The 14,919-nt window shown below is 38.3% G+C and overlaps 1 pseudogene; it reads right to left on the bottom strand.

Moving 5' to 3' along the window:
* Window positions 1–3,042: 3,042 nt before the first annotated feature.
* LOC102763295 lies at window positions 3,043–12,310 on the bottom strand (annotated as a pseudogene).
* Between the last annotated feature and the right edge of the window lie 2,609 nt (window positions 12,311–14,919).

The raw sequence follows: 14,919 nt of genomic DNA, 5'->3' as shown, positions 1-14,919 counted from the left end.
CCGCCATCTTGGCTGTCAGTTCATTTGTATATCTCGCTGATTAGCCAATGGGAAGGGTAGCAGTCGTACGCCAATTACTATGTTTCTCTTTTATTAGATTGGATGTTCTAAGAAAGGACTAATATAATCAATAAACTTTTCACCAAAAGATCTAAAAATAATTAATTAAACAATTAATTAAAAATTTAATAGTAAAAAAGTATGCCAAGAATGGAAGGAAATGGAAACATATAAAAAGCTCAATTAAAACCACAAAAAGGAAGGAAAAGAGTGGAAGACAAAAATAGGAACAAATAATAGAGACATAATAAAATAAAAACAGTAATAAATACGGTAGATATGAATTCATTACATTAATAATCACTTTGAATATCAATGGTTTAAACACACCATTTTAAGACAGAGATTGTCAGAGTAGATAAAAAATCAAGACCCAAACGTATACTATCTACAAGAAACTCACTTTTAAAGAATTGTTTAAAGTCAATAAAAAGAGAAGTCTTTATTAAAAAGATCTACTGTTACAAGAACAGTACATAGAACTATAATCTGACTATGCCTTCCACATGATATATACCATTATATGTAGTATACCGACTGTATACAACATATTTAATGGTTTGACATGGGGTCCACAATACCTTCATTTGGGTAGGCAAAACATTCACTTTCAGGAAATTTTTGATTATGAGGAGTGTTTTTTCTTTATAGTTCAATTGGCATTACTCAAAAATACAGTCTCTCTAGTGATTTAAGACTGTGAGGATGCTATCCCGCCCAAGATAAACTTACTCAGGCCCTAGCTGGTTTGGCTCAGTGAATAGAGTGTCGGCCTGCAGACTAAAAGGTCCCAGGTTCAATTCCAGGTAAGGGCACATGCCCAGTTTGCAGGCTTGATCCCCAATGTGGAGCCTGCCAGAGGCAGCCAATCAATGATTCTCTCTCATCATTGATGTTTCTATCTCTCTCTCTCTCTTCCTTCCTCTCTGAAATCAATAAAAATCTATTTTAAAAAAAGAAAAAGAAAAACTCACTCAGTTCTGCAGTTAAAAAATAATGTACCTTGATCAGGAATGCTATTTTGCTTTCTCAAAGTAACAAGTATGGAATACATGAATACGTAAACATTTAAAACCGGTTTTATTTAAATAGATTTATGATACAAAAAATACATATTCTGCCAAAACCGATTTGGCTCAGTGGATAGAGCGTCGGCCTGTGGACTGAGGGGTCCTGGGTTCGATTCCGGTCGGGGGCATGTGCCTGGGTTGCAGGCACATCCCCAGTGGGGGGGTATGCAGGAGGCAGCTGATTGATGTTTCTCTCTCATCGATGTTTCTAACTCTCTATGTCTCTCCCTTCCTCTCTGTAAAAAATCAATAAAATATATTTTTTTTAAAAAAAAACATATTCTGTGCATGTTGAATAAAACCATCCATTATCTCTGATTCCTGTAAGAGTGCAACATCAGACATTCTATATATAAATTTCTGTCAGATATGTTGGAAATATTGTTTAATTTGAATTTGCCATATATTGACATTATATTTTATTGGACTGTTTCATGAGTGTCGGTAATAATACTTAAAGTCTTTCACTAAGTCTACTATAAAACGCCATGGAAAATGAAGAAAATGGTTTGATTCATCAAATATGAAGTAAAAATTAATGCCTATTCTTTAATATTTTTGCTGCATTTTTTTTCAGATGCACAATTTGCTCCTACGAGCCAGACGTTACTCGGGAAAGCGCATAATTAGCCCACTAAACAGTTAGTGTCCCTCTGTGTGCAAAGTCCAGCCTCCCCCACTCCAAAGCAGGTGCTCAGGGAATGCCAACTGGTTGTTACTATTTATACGCTTCAATAGTCACCATCTGTAGTAATTTACTATAAGAGTCTGTTAACTAGCATACTCTTTAAATCACTTCTTGTTTGTTTAGGGGTGTCTTGGGCATAATTCCCCCCCAAAGAGCATGAATAACCAACATAAATAGTTACACTGTGGCTCTGAAACCAATGTGTTAGGATGTTCAGGACAGAAACTTGAATCCCTTCTCTGATTCTATAGGGATTAACCCCTAGAGCCTGGTCTGAGCTCAATGTTGCTTCTTTTGCTTGCTGTTAACAACGCAATTATAATGAACAGGCCTAGATTTCAGAAAAGGGAAAACTACTTTTGGATCTCATATGAACATCACCTGTAAAACGGCAGTGTCTCCAGGGTCTATTTGGCATATGGCTTTGCAGTAACTCTCCCTTTGGGCATCTTCTTACAATGCGAACTCTGGCCAAAACCGGTTTGGCTCAGTGGATAGAGCGTCGGCCTGCGGACTGAAAGGTCCCAGGTTCGATTCCAGTCAAGGGCATGTACCTGGGTTGCGGGCACATCCCCGGTGGGGGATGTGCAGGAGGCGACTGATTGATGGTTCTCTCTCATCGATGTTTCTGACTCTCTATCTCTCTCCCTTCCTCTCTGTAAAAAATCAATAAAATATTTAAAAATTTTAAAAAAAATTAAAAAAAAAAACAATGCGAACTCTGGCACATTCTCATATTTGTTGGCGTATCTGTAAGATATCATCAAGTAGAAAACTTTCACCTCACTTTCCAACAATTTCTAGAACCACTTAGTTTCAACATAACTCCTCAAAATAACAAATGTGGACCACCTCGCAAGCAGTGTATGGCTGGTTAAACTAGCTGAACCCCTGTGCTGAGGCCATGTTTCCACAGCTTAATTTTTTAAAACTCAAATTATCAAGAGGTCCTCTTTATTTTACTAGTTGGCAAAATTTTATCAGTGGTATGTGATGCATGGAACTTTGAAAAATAAAAAAAATAAAATGTTTCTCTTTTTTTTTCCAATTTAAGAAATATTTACTGAGCAGTCACCGTGAGTAAGGTATTGGCGATGGAGCCCATGCTACTTGGCTGCTGTTTTTCTAAGGGAGCGGTAGATGGTTTACTAAGAGGAATATGGCTGGAAGATTTTGGTTGCAACACATTCAAAAGCAATTCACCTCGTTCCAGCTTTAAAAGTGTCACACTTTGGGCTTCAGTTCAGACCTGGTGCTTTCAGAAGCAAAGATGTAGTTGATGGATTCACAAGACAGATCCCATACCTGAGATTGGGTCCAATTAAGTTTTCAACTGCCAGCTAGTACTCTTGGGAAAGGTCTATAGCAAAAAAACACCCCTATCACCGGTACAGTTCACAGGAGGATGAGCAATGCTGTAGGAATCCGAAACGATGCTAGTGATAAGAGAGAACTGTCTGACTTTTGATACTTGAGGTCAAACAAATTCCAGCAGTATCTGGTATTTCCTCATAAAGTTCAGCAGATCCAGGAACCCCACCCCACCCCTATCCCCCTCAGAGGAGTGGAGAAACATCCCATGCTCTATCTGTTGGGAAGCAGATCCAGGCCTATTTGTGTTTCTTTTGAGGGGGTTGGAATCTCTGGAAGATGCAACGCCAACTTCAGAACTGCTTCCTCCACCCGCCCCCCGTCCCCCGCCGCCTTCTTCTAAAAGAAGTTCCAAGAAATCTTTGCTTGCCCAGCTGTCGGATCTCCACTGAGGGCAAGGCCAAACACTGTATCTTCAGTAGAAAGGAAGAATTCTTCAGAAAATTTACTAGTCTCCTTAGCCACTGAAGAGCCACCTCTTCTGTTAATTGATATCAAATACCTAACTTCAGTGTCTAAGTTTTCTTCTTTAGACTGTTTCATACTTTCAAGTACAGATTCCACGTAAGTCCTTTTAGTTATTCCTGTAGCATTTTCAGATCTGGATGTACCCTTTAGTTCCAGGTACTTGACACCATCATCTGCAAATTCTTTAATGACATATTTTGTGACCATTAGAATATCTTCAGGGCTGGTAGTAGGCTTATAAATATTCTGAAACATCTGGAAACATTCTTCTAAAGTTCTTTTCTGGCACATTCTCATATTTGTTGGAATTTCTGTAAGATATTATCAAGTAGAATACTTTCACCTCACTTTCCAACAACTATCAAGGATCACTTCATTTCAACTTGACTCCTCAAAATAGCAAACGTGAATCACCTCTCAAGCAGCGTATGGCTGCTTAGACTAGCTTGAACCCCTATTCGGAGGCCATGTTTCCACACTTAATTTTTTAAAATCAAATTATTATTTTTTTAATAGTAAGACTTTATAAGTGGTATGTGATACATGGAACTTTAAGAAATTTGCATTTTTTTTAATTTAATACATATTTACTGAGAAGCCACCATGAGTAAATTATTGGTGATGAAGTCCATGCTACTTGGCTGCTATTCTTCAAAGGGAGTGGTGGATGGTATACTAAGAGGAATATGGCAGGAATATGCCTATCAAGCATAGTCATCAGATCATGAATGTTAAGACCTGGTTTCTTAGCTTTTTTGAAAAAAATATATTTTATTGATTTTTTACAGGGAGGAAGGGAGAGGGATAGAGAGTTAGAAACATTGATGAGAGAGAAGCATAGATCAGCTGCCTCCTGCACACTCCCTACTGGGGATGTGTCCGCAACCAAGGTACATGCCCTTGGCCGGAATTGAACCGGGGACCCCTTAGTCTGTAGGCCGACACTCTATCCATTGAGCCAAACTGGTCAGGGCTCTTAGCTTTTAATATCTTCATGGTATAGAACTAATGGATCCATTCAAGTGGTCATGAAGTTCCACTTAGCGACTGCTGTCACTCGAGTATCTTCAGGAGATGGGCCATGCCGAGTCAGGAGCTTCAGGAGGGGTCAGTGCAGAGGACCAATGACAGCAGAATCTTCAGCAAAAGTTCCCTGGCCTCCCTCGGGTACATGCACGACGTCTCTGATGTGTTGCTAATTCTGGGACCAAAATGTATTTCTTACACTTGACCCATTTAAGTCCACAGAGTGTAGGCCGACACAATTATTTGCATAACAAATTTTCAGTATTCTCAAAATTATTTGCAATTAGACAAAAACCTTGGGCCCAAATCAGTATCTCTTTTAGCAGTAGATGGGGAAATGGGAAAGCTATGTACCATATTTATTTTATTTTCAAGTTAGCATTCTTAACAGCAGGTCAGTGTCTGCAGTTTTTAGTGATCATATTTTTTGTTACTTTAAACTATCTTTTGTTATTAAAAATGCATTTCCTGTATTTGCACCTGAATAACATTGAATTTGATGAAGAATAATAGTACTTACATTCATTTAGACTTTCTATTTACCTTGCACTAATGTAAATGGCTTCTTCTCTACCCCAGTAACTTACTTAGGGATGCACATAGAATAGCATATTGGCAAATTTTGCTATTTTGCTATGCAATCATACAATAATTTTTGAGAAAATTTTTGTGTACTTATCCTATAATGGAACACATAAGTTAAGTATTTTTTCCTATCTCCTGCTGGTTTGTCAATTTGAATGGTCAGCCCAAGAGAAAATGAAAAACACCAGACTCGGTGACTTAAGCAATCTGGTGCAAATACAGGAAATGCATTTTTAATAACAAAAGATAGTTTAAAGTAACAAAATATATGATCACTAAAAACTGCAGACACTGACTCAGTGACTAAACACCAGACTCAGTGACTTAAGCAAACTTTTCATTCGGTTTCTGTACTTGCATTTGAAACAGATCTGCTAGAGACCACTTACTTAACAAATGGATGACAAACACTTAGAATCATCAGATTTTTAAAAAATCAAATCCTAACATATTAAAGAAATAAAAAATAACATTTGACGGAAATAAACTTTGCTTACAAAAATATTTACATGTAACCTGCATAGTTTTACTGGACCAAGAACTGTCCTCCCAATTTACAAAAATCAAAGGGAAACCTGATGGACAAGTAATAGTCCTTCCACTCCAACCTCCTATTTGTGTACCACGTGTAGTCCCATGAGTTTTTGTAGCTCATGTCAGGATCTAGGGTCTCTGTCACAGTACACTCTAGTCACCACTATTATCAGACTAAAGCAAGGCAAATTAAGTGCAGTTTTCACCAATAGGTTTAAGGAATCATCAATGTCAAGGTCAATGTTACTGATCATGAAGACATGGAAAGATCTTGTCAGGATGACAGATGACTTATTCTCCCTAGTTTTGACTTTTTCTACTGTATCTTCTTGTTCCATGTCTCTCTGATAGCCAACTAGATCACCAGTTAATTATAAAAGGATATAACTCAAGAACAGTCAGATGGAATTGTTGCATAGAGCTAGGTATGGGGGAAGGGTAGTAAGAAGCTTCCATGCCTTCTCTAGGCGCACAACAGTCCCCAAATCCCCAGGTGTTCACCAGCCCAGAAGCTCAAGAAACTCACCTTAAATATAAAGACAGGTATAGATTATGAGTGACTGGATGGAAAGGCTTCCAAATTGGAATGGAAGAAGTAAAACTGTCACCATTTACAGATGACATGATGTTACATATAGAAAACCCTAAAAAACTCTACCAAAAGAAATGTTACAGTTAATACATGAATTCAGTAAAGATTCAAGATACAAAATCAATATACAGAAATCTGTTGTATTTCTATACACTAAAAATAAAATATCTGAAAGAGAAATTAAGAAAACAATTCCATGTACAATTGCACCAAAAAGAATAGAATACCTAGGGAAAAATTTAACAAAGGAAAAACCTGTACACTGACAACTCTAAGACATTGGTAAAAAAAAAAATTAAAGAAGACACAAATAAATGAAAGTATACTAGTATACCATGCTCATAGATGGAAAGAATTAATATTAACTACCAAAACAATCTAATATAAAGGGGAACTTCCACAATGTTTGGAGTCTTTGATGTTCCACAGATGAAGGAGGAGGATGTCCTCCAATTCCTTGCAGCAGGAACCCACTTAGGTGGCACCAAACTGGTCTTCCAAATGGAACATGCATCTACAGAAGGAAAATACTATCTGAAAAAAAAATACTAAACCAATTCCTATCAAAATTCCAATGGTTTAGTTTTTTCCCTTAGAAATAGAGCAAATAATCCTAAAATTTGTATGGAACTACAAGAAAAGTTAGAGTCATCACACTCCCTGATTTCAAACTATATCACAAAGCTATAGTAATCAAGCCAGTATGATAATGGCATACAAACAGACACATAACAGTGGAGCAGAATAGAGAACCAAGAAATAAATCCATGCTTATATGGTCAATTAATTGACAAGAAAAGAGCCAAGAAACTACAATAGGAAAAGGATAGTCTCTTCAGTAAATGGTGTTGGAAGAACTGCTGTTACAGCCACATGCAAAAGAATGAAACTAAACTACCATCATGCAACATATATGAAATTAGCTCAAAATGGATTAATGACTTGAATAAGGCATGAAACTCCTAGAAAAAAATATATATGGTAAGCTTTTTGACATTGGTCTTGGCAGGGATTTTTTAGATTTTACACTAAAAACAAAGGCAAAATAAACAAGTGGCACTAAGCAAACCGAAAAATTTCTGCACAGCAAAGAAAAACCATTATAAAAATGAAAAGACATTTTGATAATGGGAGAAAATATTTGCAAATTATATATCTAATAAGGAGTTAATATCCATAATACATAAATAACTTAACTCAATAGCAAAACGAACAATCCAAGTTAAAAATGAGCAGAGCACTAAATGAACATTTTTCCCCGGAAGACATGCAAATGACCAACGGATACATGAAAAGACGCTCGACATCACAAATCATCAAAGAAAGGCAAATCAAAAACACAATAAAAAATAATTTCACACATGTTAAAATGGTTATTACCAAAAAGACCAGAAACAGCAAGCAGTGGTGAGAATTTAAAGAAAAAGGAGCCCTTGTGCACTGTTGGTGGAAATACAAATTGGTGCTGCCACTATGGAAAACAGTATAAGGTTTCCTCAAAAAATTAAAAATAGAGCTGCTGTGTGATCTAGCAATTCCACTTCTAGGTAGTTATCCAAAGAAAACCAAAGCACTAGCTCAAAAAAAAAAAAGATATGCACCTCCCTGTTCACTGCAGCATTATTTATAATAGCCAAGATATGGAAGCAGCCTATGAGTCCACCAACAGATGACTAGATAAAGAAAATGTGATGTATACTAGTATATACACAATGGAATACTATTCAGTCATGAAAAGAAATGGAATCTTGCCATTTGTGACAACATGATGGATCTAGAGAGCATCATGCTCAGTGAAATGAGTCAGATAGAGAAAAAAAAGACTATCTGAGCTCTTATATGTGGGATCTTTAAAACACACACACACACACACACACACACACACACACACACACACTCAGAGATACAGAGAATCAATTAGTGGTTGCCAGAGGAAGGAGAGGGCAAAATTGGTGAAGGGAGTCACAAGGTACAAACTTCCAGTTACAAAATAAGTAAGTCATGAAGATGTGATGTACAGCATGACAACTATAGTTAACAATATTGTGTTGCATACTTGAAAATTGCTAAGAGAGTAGATCTTAAAAGTTCTCATCTGGAGGAACCAAATTCTGTTACTACATATGGTGATGGATGATAATGAGACTTATTGTGGTGATCATTCTGTAATATATACAAATATGGAATCATGTTGTACACCTGAAACTAATATAATGTGTGTCAATTATACCTCAATATAAAGATAAAACAAAATAAAAAACAAATGGATGATGAAAATATACCAGCTAACACTGATCAAAAGAAAACAAGTATAACTGTATTTATTTTAGACAGGGCAGACTTCAAAGCAAGAAAATGTATCAGGAATAAAGAATGGCATTAGGGGTCAATTCTCCAAGAAGACATAACAACCCTTAACATGTATGCACATAATAACAGACTGTCAAACTATGTGAAGCAAAAACTAATAGAACTGCAAGGAGAAACAGATGAATCCACTATCATAAGTGTAGACTTCAACACCCCTCTATCACAAATGGACAGATCCAGCAGGCAGAAAATCAATAGAGACATAATTGAACTCAACAACACCATCTATCAACTGGATATAACTGACATCGATAGACTGCTTCATCCAACCACAGCAGCATACACATTCTCCTCCAGCTCACATGGAGTTCTGGCCAAGAGAGAACACATTCTGGGCTGTAAAACACACCTTTACAAATTTTTAAAAATAGAAATCATTTGATGTCTCCTCTCAGATCACAGTGGAATTAAACTAGAAATCAATAACAGAAAGATAGCTGGAAAAATTACAGTTATACACATGTAGCCTTTCTGTGCTACCCAGAGTGGTGTCCACGTGGGGTTGTTCTGTGTTCCTATCATAATATAAAGGGGAACTTCCACAATGTTTGGAGTCTTTGATGTTCCACAGATGAAGGAGGAGGATGTCCTCCAATTCCTTGCAGCAGGAACCCACTTAGGTGGCACCAAACTGGTCTTCCAAATGGAACATGCATCTACAGAAGGAAAAGTGATGGCATCTACACCATAAATCTGAAGAGGCCCTGAGAGGAGCTTCTCCTGACATTTCATGCCATTGAGATACTGTCTGGTGTCAGTGTCATATGCTTCAGGGATAATGGCCAACAGGCTGTGCTGAAGTTTGCTGCTGCCTTTGGAGCCACTTCTTTTGCTGGCACTTTACTACTGGAATCTTTGCTGACCAGGTCTAGACAGCCTTCTGGAAGCCACAACTTCTGGTGGTTACTGATCCCAGGTTGAAGGCCAGCCTTTCACTGAGGTGTCTTATGTTAATCCACCTACCAGTGCCCAGTGTAACACACACCCTCCTCTACACTGTGTGGCCATTGCCATCAAGTACAACAAAGGAGCTCACTCAGTGACTCTAATGTGATGGACACTGGTCAGGGAAGTTCTATGCATGCTTGGCACCATCTCTCTGCAGGAGGTCATGCCGGATCTCTATTTCCACAGATATCCTGTAGAGACTAAAAAGGACGAGCAGGCCACTGCTAAAAAAAAAAAAAAAAAAAAAAAAAAAGGCTGTGGCCAAAGAGAAATTTCAAGGCGAATGGACTGCTCCACCTCCCAAGTTCACTGCTGCTCAGCCCAACGTTGCAGACTTGTCTGGGGGCTCAGGTGCCCTCTGTGCCTGTTCAGCAGTTTCCCACTGAAGCCTGGAGCTCAGCCTGCCACAGAAGACCGGCCTGCAGCCCCCACCACGCAGGCCACTGAATGGGTAGGAACAACCATTGAGTGGTCTGAACTATTCTTCTACAGACTCTTAAACAGAAAATGGAAATAAGGTTGATGAGAAATAAATAGTATCCCTCTAGAAAGAAAGAAAGAAAGAAAGAAAGAAAGAAAGAAAGAAAGAAAGAAAGAAAGAAAGAAAGAAAGAAAGAAAGAAAAAGGGGAGAGAAGAAGGGAGAGAAGAAGGGAGGAAGGGAGGGAGAGAAGGAGGGAAGGAAAGAAGAAAGGAGAAAAAGGAAAAGGAAGGGAAGGGAAAGGAAGGGAAGGGAAGGAAAAGAAAGGGGAGAGAATGAGAGCGAGAGCGAGAGCGAGAGAGAGAGGGAGAGAGAGAGAGAGCCGCATTACTAAATAACACATGGGTCAAAGAAGAAATCTCAAGAGAAATTTAAAAATATTTTTAACTAAGTGAGAATGAAAACACACTTACCAAAATGTGAGGAATGCAGTAAGAACAATTTTTAGAGGGAAATTTCTACTATTGAATGCATATATTACAAAAAGAGAAAGATCTGAAATCAGCAATCTGAATTTCCACCGGAGGAAATTAGGAAAAAAGTGCAAACTAAATCCAAAGTAAGCAGAAAAAAGAAATAAGAATTAGAGCAACAACAACAACATCAAAAATCAATAAAATTGTAAACAGATCATCAGTAGAGTTGGAGTCCAAATCCAGGTGTAAATGTCTTTGAACCTGCCCTGCTTGTGTATCTCAATTAAGGAGGTCAAGTTCAGGACTTGTGGTTGTCGTCAATTTTGAAGGCTAGATGCTTTACTAACACAGCAGAAACTACCTTCTGAGACTCATCAGTGCACTTCTGGCCTGATTCATACATGCCTGTGCACATCTGGAAAACCATAGGGTACCTCCTGCCAAAAAATGTAAGCATGAGTCAATGAAGAGGCTCCTGGGAGAAAATTGATCCTAATGGAGAAAGAAGCAGAGATGATGAGCTTTGTCCTATTCAACACAGTACTGGAAGTCCTAGCCAGAGCAATTAGGCAAAAAGAAAGGAAGACATAAAATCGACTCTGTTTACAGATGACACATATGATCTTATATATAAAAAAAACCCTAACGTACCACCAAAACACTGTAAGAACTATTCAACAAATTAAGTAAAACGGCAGGGTACAGTTTTGTTTCTGAATGAAAAATAAAGAAAACAATTCCATTACACAGAATAAAAAATAATAATAAAACACAAATAAATTTAACCTAGGAGATGAAAGATCTGTACACTGAAAATAGTGAGATATGAATGAAAGAAATTGAGGAAGAGGAACATAAGTGGAAAGATATCTCATGTTCGTGGATGAGAAGTAATATTGTTAAAATGCCCATAATACCCAAAGTCATTTATAGATTCAATGCAATTCCTACCAAAATTCCAATGTCATTTTTCAAAGAATATTTTTAAAAATCTTAAAATTTGTATGGATCCCTGACCAGTTTGGCTCAGTGGCTAGGGCGTCAGCCTGTGGACTGAAGAGTCTCAGGTTCGATTCTGATCAAGGGCATGTACCTTGGTTGCGGGCACATCCCCAGTGGGAGGTGTGCAGGAGTCAGCTGATAGATGTTTCTCTCTCATGGATGTTTCTGACTCTCTATCCCTCTCCCTTCCTCTCTGTGAAAGATCAATAGAATATATATATATTTTTTTTAATTTGTATGGAACCACAGAAACTAAACAAAACAAACAGGAAGAGCCAAAACAATGTTGAGAAAGAAAAACAAAGCTGGAGGCACCATACTTTCTGATTTCAAACTATACCACAAAGCTGTAGTAATCAAAATGTTACAGGATAGGAAAGGGACTCATCTCCCCCAGTTGCTTGTGGAAGTGGGATTCTTGGGATCCTGCTGGAATAAGAATTTCCAGAAGCGCTAATGGGAGGAAGAGATATAATAGAAAGCCTTATTTCTGTGGAATTACCCCTGGATTTCCAAAGTCCCATACTTAGTCATAGAAGAAGTGTAGCTGGGGGTTCAGCAAAGCTAAAATCAGAGCCAGTGTCCAGAATTTTCTTTCCATGTTGGAGCCGAGTCCAGTCCAGCATCAGCCTGGCTTAGCTTGTGTTTTCCACTCACTCCATTAGGACATAGAGTGTGGAGTCTGCATGGTCACAGGCCATCGGGACGAATATAAGGGAGCCAAGCACAAGCCACAAGCCAAGAGAGCAGCAAGAGTCTGAAGAGAGCCCTGAAATAAACCTAGACACATATCATTGACTAATATTTGATAAGGAAGCCAAGAACACTGAATGGAGAAAAGATAGTCTTTTCAATAAATGGTGCTGGGAAAACTGGATGTTCACATGCAAAAGAATAAAATTGCACTCCTATCTTAACACCATTTGTAAAAATTAACTCAAAATGGATTAAAGACTTGAACTGTAAGACCTGAAACCAAAACTCCTGAAGGAAAATGGGGGGAAAGTTCTTTGACATTGGACTTGGCAACAATTTTTTGGATATGATAATAAAAGCATAAGCAACAAATTTTAAAAAATGAACAAGTGGGACTATATCAAACTGAAACCTTCTGCACAGCAAAGAAGCAATCAACAGAATGAAAAGGCAACCCATTGAATAGGAGAAAATATTTGCAAAGCTATATTAGATAATGAATTTATATCCAAAATATATAAGAAACTTATATGCCAAAACCGGTTTGGCTCAGTGGATAGAGCGTCAGCCTGCGGACTGAGAGGTCCCGGGTTCGATTCCGGTCAAGGGCGTGTGCCTGGGTTGCGGGCACATCCCCGGTGGTGGATGTGCAGGAGGCAGCTGATCGGTGTTTCTCTCTCATCGATGTTTCTAACTCTCTCTATCTCTCTCCCTTCCTCTCTGTGAAAAATCAATAAAATATATTTTTTAAAAAAAGAAACTTATACAACTGAAGTGCAAAAAACCCCCAAATAACCCAATTTTAAAATGGACAGAGGTTCCAAATAGTCATTTTTCCAAAGAAGACACAAATAGCTAGCAGACATATGAAAAGATGTCCAATATCACTAATCCTCAGGGAAAGCAAATCAAAACCACATTGAGATACACCTCACCCTTATGAGAATAGCTGTTATAAAAAAGACAAGATATAAGTGTGCTTTTGCTCCCGTCAATAAATTCTTACTTGCTTTTCTAAAAGAAAGAGAGAGAGAGAGAGAGAGAGAGAGAGAGAGAGAGAGGAGACATAAGTGTCAGTGAGGATGTATTGAGAAGGGAAGTGTACTAGGAGTGCACTGTTGGTAAGAATGTAAATTAGCCGAAACCGGTTTGGCTCAGTGGATGGAGCGTCGGCCTGCGGACTGAAGGGTCCCGGGTTCGATTCCAGTCAAGGGCATGTGCCTGGGTTTCGGGCACATCCCCAGTGGGAGATGTGCAGGAGGCAGCTGATCGATGTCTCTCTCTCATCGATGTTTCTAACTCTCTCTCTCCCTTCCTCTCTGTAAAAAATCAATAAAATATATTTAAAAAAAAAAAGAATGTAAATTAATACAACCACTACAGAAAACAAGAGTATTGGTTTTCCCCACATGCAGCTTTCACCAAAGTGATGTTGAATTTAAGAATCTAAGAGCTGTCCTAACTGGTTTGGCTCAGTGGATAGAGCATCTGCCTGCAGACTGAAGGGTCCCAGGTTCGATTCCAGTCAAGGGCTTGTACCTCGGTTGCAGGCACATCCCCAGTAGGGGGTGTGCAGGAGGCAGCTGATCAATATTTCTCACTCATTGATGTTTCTAACTTTCTATGCCTCTCCCTTCCTCTCTGTAGAAAAATCAATGAAAATATATTTTAAAAAATGCAAAATAGATCTACTGTATGATCCAGTAACCCCACTTCTGGATCTAAATATGTAGGCTATGAAATCATTCTCTTGAAGAGTTATCTGTATCTGCATGTTCATGGCAGCATTATTCACAACAGCCAAAACATGTGTGGACACAAAAGGAGCCACATACTAAACCTGACAAGTTGGGGGGTGGGGAGGGGCCTGGGAGGCGGCCTTTCAAACTCAGAGACCTAAAATAAACACAAAGGATGGTCTGAAATCAAAACTTTTTAACTAAAAGCAGTTTACAGTTGGTAGTCATGTCCTACGCCAGAAATATTCCCTGACAAAGGTCAATTTTCACCTTAACTAAGCCTGTTTGTTGTCCTTCTGCATCTACGATAACATACCTTTGGAATGTCAAAGTAAATTTCTTTTTCCAGACACTACTCTGCAGAGGCCACAAGTCCCCTCATTGTTATTGAGTTAACTGTTGACTATTAACTATCCTATACTCACCTATGTAAAATAAATGTGTCTATCATTTCACTCTTTATCCAATCCCAAAGGTTCCCCCTCCCTTGCTTTCTCCCACCTCCCTAATCTATCACCAATGGATTTCATGTAACCCACTTATGTCTTCTCTTTTCACTGTAATGTCTAAAATAAGGTGCAAAACTTCCTTTCTCTGGAGCATTATTTCAATCCATTGAGATTTTGATTTCTGGATAAAAAAAAATGTGGAAAACAATTCAGCCATAAATCCTGTCATTTGTAACAGCATGGATGGACCTTAAGGGCATTATTCTAAGTGAAATAAGTCAGACAGAGAACAAATACTGTATGATCTCAGTTCTATATAGAATATGTATTTTAAAGCCAAACCCATAGCAACAGAAAGTAGAATAATGGTTGCCTGGACCCAGAGGGTCCTCACTGCCTCTTTTACATACAGATGCTGGTTGAATT

Source organism: Myotis davidii, unplaced genomic scaffold (assembly GCF_000327345.1).
Source record: "Myotis davidii unplaced genomic scaffold, ASM32734v1 scaffold394, whole genome shotgun sequence".
NCBI lineage: Eukaryota > Metazoa > Chordata > Mammalia > Chiroptera > Vespertilionidae > Myotis > Myotis davidii.
This window is presented reverse-complemented; position numbering and strand designations above follow the sequence as displayed.